Source organism: Apium graveolens, chromosome 3, assembly GCF_009905375.1.
Source record: "Apium graveolens cultivar Ventura chromosome 3, ASM990537v1, whole genome shotgun sequence".
In the NCBI taxonomy this organism is placed as follows: domain Eukaryota; kingdom Viridiplantae; phylum Streptophyta; class Magnoliopsida; order Apiales; family Apiaceae; genus Apium; species Apium graveolens.
This window is the reverse complement of record NC_133649.1, coordinates 205,648,100-205,662,619: the sequence shown is the minus strand read 5'-3', so window position 1 is coordinate 205,662,619 and position 14,520 is coordinate 205,648,100. Positions and strand designations below refer to the sequence as shown.

The window sequence follows — 14,520 nt, the reverse complement described above, 5'->3', positions numbered from 1 at the left end:
ATAAATATGAGAATGTAAGTATAATCAACTATTGTTTTTGAATTTTACTACTAAGATGAATACATATTTATGTCTTTAGAGTTTGTTCAACAAAAATGTGACAAACGATCAACAAAAAGCACGAAAATGCACATTTTTCTTTGTTTTTAGTCATCGCCTACCCATACTGGTAGGAATTGAACATTTTATTTTATAGATTTATTATAAAAATATGTAAGCTTAATTTTAAAAAATCCAATATTTTACATACAGATTGAAAATCAATAAGTCTGATCATCCGTACGGCTGGAAAAAAAAATTAAAATGTATAACACCTAAACTATCCATAATTTTAAGTATAAAACCTAACTCAAACTTTGAACATTTTCGCTCCTTCGTTTTCTAAATGATTTCATTGTTTATAAATCTTTTCTTTTCCAAATTTTTTTCCCAGTTTCCTTTCGCTATAAAATGACTTTCCACTTTTAAAGTTATATTTTATCGAAACATTTCGATATTTATTATTATTTTTTTAAATAATTATAATTTATCTAAATATATGAGAAATACGAGAATGCAAATATAATCAACTAATGTTTTTATATTTCACTACTAAAATGAATACATCTTTATGTCTTTACAGTTTGTTTAACAAAAATGTGACAAACGATTAATAAAAAACACGAAAATGCAAATTTTTCTTTGTTTTGTTCATTGCCTACCAATACTGGTAGGAATTGAACATTTTATTTTATAGATTTATTATAAAAACATATGAGCTTAAATCTAAAAAATCCAATATTTTACATACATATCGAAAATCAATATGTCTAATCATCCGTACGGTTGGATTACTGAAAAAAATTAAAATATATAACCCCTAAACAATCCATAAATTTTGAGTATAAAACCTAACTCAAACTTCGAACGTTTTCGCTCCTTCGTTTTCTAAAGGATTTTATTGTTTATAAATATTTTCATTTCCAATTTTTTTTTCCTAGTTTCCTTTCGCTATAAAATGACTTTCCACTTTTGAAATTATATTTTATAGAAATGTTTCGATATTTATTATTTTTTCGTAATAATTATAATTTATCTAAATGTAAGAGAAACACGAGAATGTAAGTATAATCAACTATTTTCTTGAATTTCACTACTAAAATGAATACATCTTTGGGTCTTTAGAGTTTGTTCAACAAAAATGTGACAAACGATCAATAAAAAATATGAAAATGTAAATTTTTCTTCATTTTTGGTCATTTCCTACCAATACTGGTAGGAATTGAACGTTTTGTTTTAACAAAGTTCACTTTAACTACAATAAATAACAATGAAAAAACTTCTTTTTTTCTTCTTGCTCTTATTTATCTTTATTTTCTTCTTCTTTATTTTCTTTTATCTTATCTTCAATACATTAACACCCCACAATACAAAAGAAAAAGGTGGTGGGTCCATTTTTATATCTGGACATTTTTCCCATCAAATTTGGTAGGAAACACCTTTCAGCTGGCGGACCTTTTTTCTAACCAATATCGGTAGGAAAAAAACCCTGAATTATTAAAAAGCTTCCAGCGTCAAAAAATAATATTTATTTTGGATAATTCGTGGACTACTAATATGGAGGGTGGGGTCATATCCATATAAATATTTCATTATTTCCTACCAATATCGGTAGGTTTTAAGTTCTTACCAAATCTAGTCGGAAATATCTCTAAAATGATTAATTTTAAAATAAAGTTTCATTGATTTAAAAAGGTGAGAGCTGATGACATGGATGGTGGGGTCATTTTGGTATCATTTTTCGATCAAACCTACCAATATTGGTAGGAACATATCATTTTTCGATCAAAACCTACCAATATTGGTAGGAACTGATGTTTCTAACAATATTGGTAGATTTGGTGCTTGTGTGTTCAAGATCTGGGCCCCACCAGGAGCAATTCCTACCAGATTTCGACCTGGTAGGAAATAATGGAGCAATAGGAAACAGTTTTTTTCTTGTAGTGAAAAAGAGGCTAGCTAGGAATGTAATCCTTCATTTAGAAATAGTCCTACACGTTTGTTTAATAAATTGGTGTTAGGGATTATAATTTTATGCCTTTGTTTATTAAAATTATCTATGAAATTGGATTATAATCCATTAAGACTTATAATCCCCCGTTGTAATACTGGGACTATGAAAAGTTAAAAAAAACAGAACTACATAGCCGGATTAAATAATACCTGCCTAGACTTGGTATTAGCCAGAATTATATTTTGGAGCTCCTCTCCATAGTTATGTACATTGAAATATTGACTTTGTTTAAGTACAAATTATATTTTTTTTTTCATAAGTTTTATATAAATAGATATATTTACTGATTTTTTAGAAAAAATACATAACTATTATATTACTATAAATAAAAATTTAAAAATTTACAAAAAGTTGCCAAAAAGTTTAAGTTAACATTTTTACCGTTTAGTTTTTTTATTTTACCAGCACATATTTCTTTAACATTTTTGTAAGTAGACAAATTAAAATAAGCTAAAAATAACGTCTTCTTGACAAACAAAAGTTAGATTCAATTGACTCAATAATATGTTATTTTTTATATTTTTTAAAAAGTAAAAATAAAATAAAATGATAATACTTTTAATTTATTATAATATTATATTATGCACTCAAATACTATAGTTATAACTGATAAGATTAAGATAAATACATCTTCCTGAAGTTATGTATTCTCAACAACTCTAGTAGATAATCTTGTTGTATTAAAGATAATCTTGCACTATGTTAAGATAAATAATAAACTTAATAGTTTATCTCTATGACTAGATAGGAGTCGGTTCAGGTTGTATTTTTATTAGTATTTATACCCATGTAATCATGCTGATGAAGAGAACAAGATAGTTCAATCGCTTTACATCTATTTCTTAACCTTATTATGGTATCAGAGCCATTTACCTTCTAACGAACCAAAATCTATACATCTGCCAGATTTATAAATCAGTCAAACAAATTCTCACAGTTACACATATTTTACACATTCAGCTAATGGTCGGATCAAGCATTTCAAACACCGTATTGACACCCACAAGTTCCTTGATTCAATTTAATCCTACTGCTCAGTTACCTATCAAACTTACAGGAAGTCTGAATTTCACAACATGGAAGGCTCAGTTTGAGTTGTTACTTTTTGGTCATGACCTGCTTGGATATCTTGATGGCTCCTTGTCGCCGCCGCTGACCCACACAAATGAAAACGATAAAGAGATCATCAATCCTACTTATCACTTATGGCTCAGGCAAGACAAACTTATTCAAATTGCCTTGCTTGCTTCTGTTGAACCAACACTCGCTTCTATGGTCGCCACTGTGGTTTGTTCTCGTGCAACATGGGACTCCTTGCATATTGCATATGCCAATAAATCTCAAACATGAATCTTTAGTCTACGAGATCACCTCAGTCTTTTAACCAAAGATACCAAGACAGTTGCTGAATATTTGTGGGAAATCTGAATAATTGTTGATGAGTTGGCTATAGCTGGTTCTTCTCTTTCCAATGATGAGTTGGTAGTTAAAGTATTAAGTGGATTGGGAACTGAATTTAAAACCATTGTATCTGCTGTACGAGCTAGAGAGTCGCCAATTTCATGGGAAGAATTTTCTGGACTACTTCTTGACGAAGAACTCACTATTACACACATGGACTCACCAAAATCTGCTGCTTCTATCACTGCTGTTGTGGCACAGAGTACTAGTTACCCTGGTAACTTTAGGCTAACTCAAAGGCATTATCAGCAATCAAATTATCAAAGCAGTCCATGGCGTAACAACCAAACTCGTAATATGAACCATAATTGGCGGTCACAAGCTCCACCTTCACAGCCCTTTATGAATCAAAAGGATGGATACAAGGTTGAAAATCGTCCTTATTGTCAATTATGCGATAAACCAGGCCATATAGCTAAAGTATGTCGATCACAATCACATAATCACATGGAGGCTAAGGCACATTTTGTAAGCCGTATTCAACAATAAGGAGCGCCGTGGATTGTCAATTCGGGAGCGTCACATCATATAACCTCAAATCCAAATAACTTTTCTGAAGTTCATGCCTACAATGGTCTAGAAGAAATCACAATGGGAAATGGTAATATGGTTCCTATTTCTCATATCGGTAAAATTAAATTAAACACTTCTGAGACTAAGTTTTCATTATCTGATGCGTTATGTGCTTCTGATGTCAAACAAAATTTGCTGTCAGTTTCTAAGTTTTGTTCTGATATCCAAACATCTATTGAATTATTTCCCTCTTATTTTTTGTGAAGGATCTGAGTACGGGAGCAGTGCTGGTAGGCGGCCCGAATAATTCTGGACTGTACGAGTGGTCTTCTCTCCAAATAAAACATCCTGTAGCCAATAATGTTTCTGTTACACTTTCATTATCTAGATGGCATCAATGCCTTGGTCACCCTAATTTTAGGACTCTCAAAATAGTCTTGCGTGATTTTTCTTTGCCTTGTCGTCACTCAAATGATTTTTCATGTAATGCTTGTAGCTGTAATAAAAGCCACTATTTATCATTTTCAAAAAGTTCAATTCAAACTCAAAGAGCATTACAAGTTGTGTATAGTGATCTATAAGGTCCTTCTCCGGTTCTATCTATTGACAAGAAACTTTATTATGTCATCTTTGTGGATCACTACACAAAATATATGTGGTTGTATACGGTCAAACATAAAAATGAAGTTTTATCACTTTTTCAGCAATATCAAATTCTTGTTAAAAACATTTCCAAACAAAAATATGTTCATTCTACATTGTTAGGTCACACACACTATAGAAGGGGGTTAAATACAGTGTATACTACAATTAAATTGAATTAAGAACACAAGTATGAAAAACAGAATAATCTTATTAATAAAACAATATTGCAATGGAACCGTTCTCTCTCAGTGATGAACAAATATCACGAGAGCTGCTAGCGTTACAATGAATAATATTCTCGATAATGATAACACTTATAGGGTAAACCCAATGTTGTGTTTATATACCACATAGTTACAAGATAATCTTCTAATTGATATCGAATATAAGTCTGCATCCAAAAATATATCAATTAGTTATCTTTTCCTCCAAGTCTTCTATTCTTCATAGAATTCTTCTCCATGCATATCTCTTCTTATTTTAGTCTTGATCTTCTTTCCTTTCAATCAACCGCCTTCCTTATCTGAAAGTCTTCTTAAGTCCTGATATTATCTCCTGATGAATATCTTCTGATATCTTAAGTTCTGATAACTTAAGTTCTGATATCTTAAATTCTGACTTTAGTATAAGTACTGATTTCCAGTTAAGTCCTGATTTGTCCTGTTACTCAAGATCTGAAAACTAAACACAAATCACTATTAGGCATGACATCACAAATATATCTAATAATCTCCCCCAACTTGTAAATTAGCATAATATACAAGTTCAATAGATATTTGATGATGTCAAAAACATTAAGTACAAATGCATATGAGAATTTGACTAGATAACTACAACTCACAGTCCTTGTAGCTTTTACCATCCTTAAAGTCTGATATCAGCTTTAGCCTGTATATCCTTCAAAATTTAACAGTTGTAGTCCTTGACTTGGCTTCAGTGTTTGATCTCTTGAATGTCAGGAATTGTTCTGAGATAGTTCTTCAAAAGAGTTCTCTCAACATATTCAAGTTCATTAATCATCCTCTTTTTAGCATCTTTAAGTTCAACTGTATCTTCTCATGTCTGAAAGATAGCAGCCCTGAGATCATTAATCTTTGCTTTCCTTATTTCCTGATCCAATCTGATCAGATAAGCTTTGTCAGTCTCCAGATTAAATTCAAGTCCCTTAATACCCAAAAATGTAGTGATTTTGGCAGTATTAGGCTTCATCTCAACTAGTTCTCCATTGTGAGTGATAAGTGGCATTTTATACCACTTAGAATGTCTTATAATGGCTTGAATTGATGTCTTGAAATCAAGTATTTTGTGTATTTGATGCGTTTTTCTAGTGTTTGTGCATTTCAGGGTATTAATTGTATTTTTGGAGAGATTTCATCAATAATAAGCCTTGGCATGTGTTTAGCATTGCAAGCGGGAAGATAGGAGCAGATTGCAGTGAAGAAACGGGAGAAAAACAGAGCATTTTCCAGAAGGGGTCTGAGCGCCCGCTCAGCTCTTCTGAGCGACCGCTCAGGAAGCTGAGCGCCCGCTCAGGAATGCTGAGCGGCCGCTCAGGGACGGAAAATTAGAATTATTATTTTGGACTCCTAATTCTGTTTAACTTCCAACTTCTGAGATATCTGGGATTTATGGGACTCCTATATAAGTAGTTTTCAGAGACGTTTCACAAAGGTTGGATCGTAGTATTAATTGAAGAGCGAAGAGATAAGGAAGAAGACCGTTTTAGCACACCGCAACGAAGAGGAAGCATATTTTCTTGTGATTTTTTATTTCGTTGTAACGTTGGATGATAGTTTTCTTTACTTTGAACCTATTTACTCTTGTGACGTACTCTGGTTTAATATAAGTAGTTTTAGTTATTATTCTTGTGTGTTAATATCATGTTTTCATATTAACCCATGATGACGATGAATGCTATCATGGGCTAATCGTGATCATGGGGTCGTAACGGATTTACTATGGAATTCTTTAGTTAGTTGTTTAATACCTTAGTGTGTGATGATTGTATGATATCTAGTATTGGTTGTGCTTATTCGTCTTATGTGCGTCACGAACATATAAGATAGGGTGTTAATCTCTTGTGAAGCGATGGTGGATCTTGAGATTTAGAACTTGCCATGCTAGCATAGGTTCATGTACGAGTATGCATGATTAGTGGGTAACTCTAACCATTTTATTTGCCCTGTGTAATCAAAAGGAATAACTTGTGCTTAAATCGTTATGTTGTCAATTTCTGTAGACATATAGGGACTCAACATAATTGATGCCTATTCAACTTCTATCTTAATTATGGATGTTTGGTAGAATGGTATTAGTACAATGAAAGTTGGCTTTTATCAGTTTCGTGTTGTTCGATTAATATCATCACTGTTGCATGCTAAGGGTAATAACAATGACTATTGAAGGAAGTAGTAATGAAGTTGTGATCTCATGTGTGTTTTAATATTGTTAATTTAAGTGTTAATTAAGTGCTTAATTCTCGTAGTTAATTGTAGTTAATAATTAGTTAATCAAGTCTAAGTGTTATTGTTTTAACATTGAGAAGTAATCATACATTGGTGAGTGAGTGTAATTAAACATAATTAGTCTGAGTCTCTGTGGGAACGGACTAGAAAGTTTTCTATATTACTTGCAAACGCGTATACTTGCGTATATTATTGGCGTGTGTTTTCGCCCTAACAAGTTTTTGGTGCCGATGTCGGGGACTCGGCGTATTTGTTTAGTTTATGTACTTACCATCAGTGGTCATTAGGACTCAGTGATTAAGGCGTGTTACTTATTGTTTTCGGTTGTGTTTCAGGTACCTTAGCGAGCGTTTATACAAACATGTTCTCGTACTCGCAAGAGGACTTTAGATACAGCTGAGGAGACAGACGAAGTTCTTGATATTCCGGAGAAGATAGAATTTGAAGATTCGGATTCCGGAAGTGAGCAGAAAGAGCCAGTAATCATGGGTGATCGTATTATTCTGGCAGATCCATCTCTTATGGACTTTTCTCGGCCTAAAATTGATGATATTCAGTCTAGAATCATGCACCCGGCTATTGAGGCCAATAACTTTGAAATCAAGCCGGGCACTATTCAGATGGTGCAGAATTCTGTTTCTTTCGGAGGTGTTGTGACTGAAGACCCTAACATGCACATAAGGAATTTTGTCGAGATCTGTAGTACTTTCAAATATAATGGTGTGACTGATGAGGCTATCAAGCTGAGGCTTTTCCCATTCTCACTGAGGGATAAAGCTAAGGACTGGTTACATTCTGAACCAGCTGGGTCTATCACTACTTGGCAAGATCTTGCGCAAAAGTTTCTGGTGAATTTTTATCCAATGGCGAAGACTGCGGCTATGAGGAGTGCTCTTACTCAGTTTGTGCAACAACCTTCAGAATCTATGTGTGAAGCTTGGGAGCGCTACAAGGAAATGTTGAGAAAGTGTCCACATCATGGAATGCCTGATTGGATGGTGATCACTGGTTTTTATAATGGTTTGGGGGCCCAATCTCGGCCTATGCTCGATGCAGCAGCTGGAGGCGCCTTGTGGGCCAAAAGCTATATCGAGGATTATAATCTTATTGAGACTATGGCTGTAAATAAGCATCAAAACCCAACTCAAAGGATGATTCCTGGGAAGGTAGCAGGTATTCTGGAAGTTGATGCAGCTACAGCTATTGTAGCACAGCTCCAAGCGCTGTCTATGAAGGTCGATTCTCTAGCCACCTATGGAGTCAATCAGATAGCTATGGTCTGTGAGCTTTGTGCAGGTTCTCATGCTACGGATCAGTGTTCTCTTGTTAATGAATTTTTTCAGTATGTAAATAATTATCAGCGACCGCAGCAGCCTGTGCCAGCTACTTATCATCCTAACAACAGAAATCATCCAAATTTCAGCTAGAGTAATAATCAGAATGCTATTCAGCAACCATATCAGCAAGGCGTAAGTAAATAGTTCAATCCACCTGGATTCCAGCAACCACAACATTATTCTCAAAGGCAATCATATCCTCAACAAGGAGGTGCAGCTCCACCCTCTAGTGCTAATTTTGAGGAACTTAAGCTGTTGTGCAAAAGTCAGGCGGTCTCTATCAAAACCTTGGAAAATCAAATCGGTCAAATAGCCAATGCAGTGCTTAATCGTCAACCTGGCACACTTCCCAGTGATACTGAAGTGCCAGGTAGGAAGGAAGCTAAAGAGCAAGTCAAGGCTATTACCTTAAGGTCTGGAAAAGTTACTGATGCTGAAAAAGCAAAAGAAGGAGAAGCTGAAGTTGGTAATGAAGAAGCTATGCAAAATGAGAAAGCGGCGGAACCAAGGAAGACTATTGTTGAACACACTCTGCCTGAGGGTAATACAGGGGAGAAACAACTCTATCCTCCACCACCTTTCCCTAAGAGATTGCAACAACAAAAGCTGGATAAGCAGTTCGGTAAGTTTCTGGAGGTGTTCAAGAAACTCCACATTAATATACCTTTCGCTGAGGCTCTGGAGCAAATGCCTAGTTATGTGAAATTTATGAAGAGTATTCTTTCAAGGAAGGTGAAACTGGATGACCTGGAGACCGTTGCTTTAACGGAAGAATGCAGTGATGTGCTGCAACAAAACTTACCTCCAAAGCTTAAATATCCAGGTAGCTTCACCATTCCTTGTACCATTGGCAAGTTGTCTTTTAACAAGTGCCTCTGTGATTTGGGAGCAAACATCAATCTGATGTCGTTGTCGATCTTCAAAAAGTTGAACTTGCCTGATCCAAAGCCCACCTACATGTCTCTAAAATTGGCTGATCGTTCTATTACATACCCACGAGGCATAGTGGAGGATGTGCTAGTAAAGGTGGATAAGCTCTTCTTTCCTGCAGACTTTGTTATTCTGGATTTCGAGGAAGATAAGAAGATTCCCATAATCTTGGGGAGACCTTTCTTGGCTACAGGCCGTACCTTGATAGATGTGCAAAAAGGTGAACTTACTATGAGGGTGTAGGATCAGGATGTGACATTCACTGTATTCAAAATGATGAAATTCCCTACAGAAGATGAGGAGTGCTTAAAAGTGGATTTGATTGATTCTGCGGTTACTTCAGAACTTGATCATATGCTAATGTCTGATGCATTAGAGAAAGCCTTAGTGGGGGATTTTGACAGTGATGATGAGGATGGCAATGAGCAACTACAATATCTAAATGCTTCTCCTTGGAGGCGAAAGCTAGGCATGCCATTTGAATCTCTTGGTACTTTAGACCTCAAAAATGCTGAAGGAAAGCTCAAACCATCTATTGAGGAAGCACCTACCTTGGAGCTTAAACCATTTCCTGAACACTTGAGGTATGCTTTTTTAGGTGATGCATCTACTTTACCTGTTATTATTGCATCTGAACTTTCAGGTAGTGAGGAGGACAAGCTCTTGAGGATCTTAAGAGAATTCAAATCGGCTATCAGATGGATTATAGCAGATATCAAGGGGATCAGCCCTTCATACTGCATGCATAAGATTCTGCTAGAGGAGGGTAGTAAGCCGACTGTTGAGCAACAGCGCAGACTTAATCCTATCATGAAAGAAGTAGTGAAGAAATAAATTCTGAAATGGATGGATGCATGAATCATTTATCCTATTTCTGACAGTTCTTAGGTGAGCCCCGTGCAATGTGTACCTAAGAAAAGAGGTATTACTGTGGTAGCAAATGAGAAGAACGAGCTCATCCCCACTCGAACAGTCACAGGATGGAGGGTATGCATGGACTACAGAAAGTTGAACAAGGCCACGAGGAAGGATCACTTCTCTCTTCTATTTATTGATCAGATGCTTGACAGGCTGGCCGGTCACGAGTATTATTGTCTTCTGGATGGTTATTCAGGGTATAATCAGATATGTATTGTACCAGAGGATCAAGAAAAGACTACCTTAACTTTTCCATTTGGCACATTTGTTTTTCGCAGAGTTTCATTTGGCTTATGTGGCGCACCGGCCATTTTTCAGAGATGTATGATGGCTATATTCTCTGATATGATTGGAAATAATGTCGAGGTGTTCATGGACGACTTCTCCGTCTTTGGACATTCGTATGATGAATATTTGAATAATCTTCGTGCAGTACTCAAAAGATGTGTGGAAACTAATTTGGTGCTCAATTGGGAAAAATGTCACTTTATGGTGCATGAAGGCATTATTCTTGGGCATAAGGTCTCTAGTAAGGGTCTCGAGGTGGACAAAGCCAAGGTGGGAGTCATTAAAAATCTTCCACCACCTATTTCAGTGAAAGGAATCCGTAGTTTTTTTGGTCATGCGGGTTTTTATAGGCGTTTCATCAAGGACTTTTCGAAGATATCTAAGCCGTTGTGCAACTTGCTTGAGAAGGATGTGCCTTTCAAATTTGATGATGAATGCTTGACGGCATTCGAGATTCTCTAGAAGAGTTTGATAACTGCACCAGTTATTACAGCACCTGACTGGACAGAGCCTTTTGAGATGATGTGTGATGCGAGTGATTATGCGGTGGGCGCAGTTCTTGGGCAGCGCAAGAATAATCTCTTTCATGTGGTCTACTATGCTAACAAGACCTTAAATGGAGCTCAAATGAACTACACCACTACTGAGAAGGAGCTCTTAGCTATAATCTTTGGTTTCAAAAAATTTCGATCTTATTTGCTTGGGACAAAGGTGACAGTGTTCACTGATCATGCGGCCATTCGTTATTTGGTTTCCAAGAAGGATTCGAAGCCCAGACTCATTTGTTGGGTGCTCTTGCTACAGGAATTTGAGTTAGAGATCAAGGATCGAAAAGGTACTGAGAATCAAGTAGCTGACCATCTTTCTAGATTGGAGAATTCCGAGTCTACTTCACATGATAAGACTTTGATCAACGAATCTTTTCTGGATGAGCAGTTGTTCGCAGTTCAAGAGGAAGAGCTATGGTTCGCAGATATTGTGAATTATCTTATCAGTAATATAATGCCTTCTAATTTGAATACAGCTCAAAAGAAGAAGTTTCTGCATGAGGTGAAGTGGTATATGTGGGATGAACAATATTTGTTTAGACAGGGAGCTGACCAGATCATCAGGAGATGTATCCCATTCTATGAGACGGAGGGGATATTATGAGACTGCCACTCCACAGTTTATGGTGGACATTATGGTGGTGAGAAGACGGTAGCTCGTATTCTGCAAGCAGGTTTTTTCTGGCCTACGTTATTTAAGGATGCTCATCAGTTCGTTTTAAAGTGTGATCGTTGCCAAAGAGTGGGAAATCTTACGAGAAGGGATGAGATGTCGTTAAATGTGATGCTTGAAGTCGAGGTCTTTGATGTTTGGGGAATCGATTTCATGGAGCCATTTGTCTCGTCCTACAATAATCAGTACATCTTGCTGGAAGTCGATTATATCTCAAAATGGGTAGAAGTCAAAGCTCTGCCGACGAATGATGCAAAGGTAGTGTTGAATTTTCTTCATAAGCAGATTTTCACAAGGTTTGGAACGCCACGAGTAATCATAAGTGATGAAGGGTTGCATTTCTGTAACGGTAAGTTCACTTCTATGATGCAGCGCTACAATGTGAATCATCATGTTGCTACTGCCTATCATCCACAAACGAATGGTCAAGCGGAAGTGTCTAAGAGAGAAATCAAGCGAATTTTAGAGAAGGTTGTTTGTCCGTCAAGGAAGGATTGGTCTTTAAAGCTCGATGAAGCTGTTTGGGCTTACAGAACAGCATATAAGACTCCACTTGGGATGTCCCCGTTTCAACTTATGTATGGTAAGGGATGTCATTTACATGCGGAGCTTGAGCATAAGGCTTATTGGGCATTGAAGAAGTTGAACCTGGATCTAGATGCAGCTGGAAAGAAGAGAATGCTTCAGTTAAATGAACTTAATGAATTTCGACTCCAAGCGTACGAGAACAACAAAATGTACAAGGAAAAAGTGAAAAGGTGGCATGACAGGAAGTTATATCCTAAGTCATTTATGCCGGGACAACAAGTTCTTTTATTCAACTCTCGTCTCCGACTTTTTCCTGGGAAGTTGAAATCAAGGTGGTCTGGACCTTTTATTGTTAAAACTGTGTTTCCACATGGAGCGGTGGAGATTTTTGAGAATGATCCGGACCAAGCATTCAAGGTTAATGGTCAGCGTTTGAAGCATTACTATGGGGACACGACAAACCGGGAAGTGGTTAGTGCCGTTTTGTTGTCAACTTGATTAAGGTACGCTACATCAAGCTAATGACGAAAAAGAAGCACTTCTTGGGAGGCAACCCATGATTTGTTGTTACTGGAACACTTAGAAGTTAGTAACCTATCCAAAACCACAAAAAAAATCAGAAAAATAGGGCAAGAATTTTTTTTTCCAGAAAACTCCTGAGCGCCCGCTCAGCTCTGCTGAGCGACCGCTCAGGGGCCGACTGGCAGAATTTTTTTTTAAGCTTTATAAAAATTCAAAAAAAATCTGAAAATAAAAAAAAAACAAAATACAGCCCCATTACCCACGACCTATTTCCCTATTATCCCATGTTTTTAACCCTCAAACCCACTCCTAATCAAATTTTACCCTAATCTCTACCCTATATATACATACAACTATTCCATATACTCCCCATACACTTTCAAACCTTAAACTCTCTCCCATATTCAAAAACACAAATCTTAAACACTTTTTCTCAGTTTCGATGGCACCCAAGAGAATGATTCGGAGTTCTTGCAGAGTGGAACCATCCCCAGGAATTTCAATTGCGCTCATATTCATAGCAGTAGCACTGTTCCTACTGCTGATTCTTCAAAGGGTACTGCTGCGAGGCCTCGTTTGTTTGATAGGGCTGCTGAGGAGGAGTATACTAGGCTTCTGGGAAAGCCAATTTTGAAGGAGAGGGGGTTCTTACCATCGGAGAGGGATGGTGAGTTGTTGCCTATGATTGCTGAGAAGGGTTGGATTGCTTTCTGTGAGTCTCCTGAAGCAGTTTCGATGTGCGTTGTTCGCGAGTTCTATGCGAACGCGAAGGCTGAAAAGAATGGGTATTCTGTTGTACGGGGGATGACGGTGGATTATCACCCTGTGGCGATTCGCCGTGTGATTGGGCAGCAACAGAGGAAGCCCACAGAGGAGAATTGGAATGAGAAGACTGCTGAGGATTTTGACTTGGATTTGATTTGTGCTACTCTCTGTAGGCCGGGCACAGTTTGGACCTTTAAGACCGGGACTAACGAGTATCGCCATTTTCCGGCGATCGTGATGAATAGGTATGCCCGCGTATGGAATGCTTTTATTTGCGCTAATATTATGCCTACTTCACATGCACATGAGGTCACAGTTGAGAGAGCACAGTTGTTAGGGGGTATTTTGAATGAAGAGTACTATGTGGACCTTGGTGAGTCCATCTAGCAAGGAATTCTGAAGTTTTTGAGGGGAGCTAAGCACATGAACATCCCTTATGCATCCACGGTTACAAAGCTTTGCCGAGCAGTGGGAGTTCAATGGTCGTCTCACGAGCAGTTGCAGTTGCCGGCCGCTCCCATTGACTCCGGGACTCTGAATGCGATGCAGGAGTGGACTGGCGGAGAGCCCGAGGAGCATGGGCTGGGTTATCGTCTTTCAGGAGGGCGTCCAGCACGCGGTGCTACCATAGCGAGACTAGGGCGTGATGATGCTGGTTCTTCTAGAGCTCAAGAGGGTGCTGGGATGGCTGATGCCCAGTATAAGAGGCTGTCAAGGAGGATGGATGCTATGTACAAGACGCAGAGCAGGTTTGCTCAAGAGCTCACCCTTGCGCTTGGGACTGCTTTTAAAGGCCTTGGAGCTGACATCCAGTGACCAGTTTTTGGTAAGGACTGCATATCTGCCTCCTGATACTCCACCCTCTGAGGGTGAT

At 37.4% G+C, this 14,520-nt stretch overlaps 1 non-coding gene across 1 annotated transcript; it reads right to left on the bottom strand.

Moving 5' to 3' along the window:
* Nucleotides 1-8,015: 8,015 nt before the first annotated feature.
* LOC141715387 (small nucleolar RNA R71) lies at nt 8,016-8,122 on the bottom strand. The gene has a single exon (XR_012572152.1). It is a non-coding gene; the product is annotated as a small nucleolar RNA R71 (small nucleolar RNA).
* Nucleotides 8,123-14,520: the final 6,398 nt, after the last annotated feature.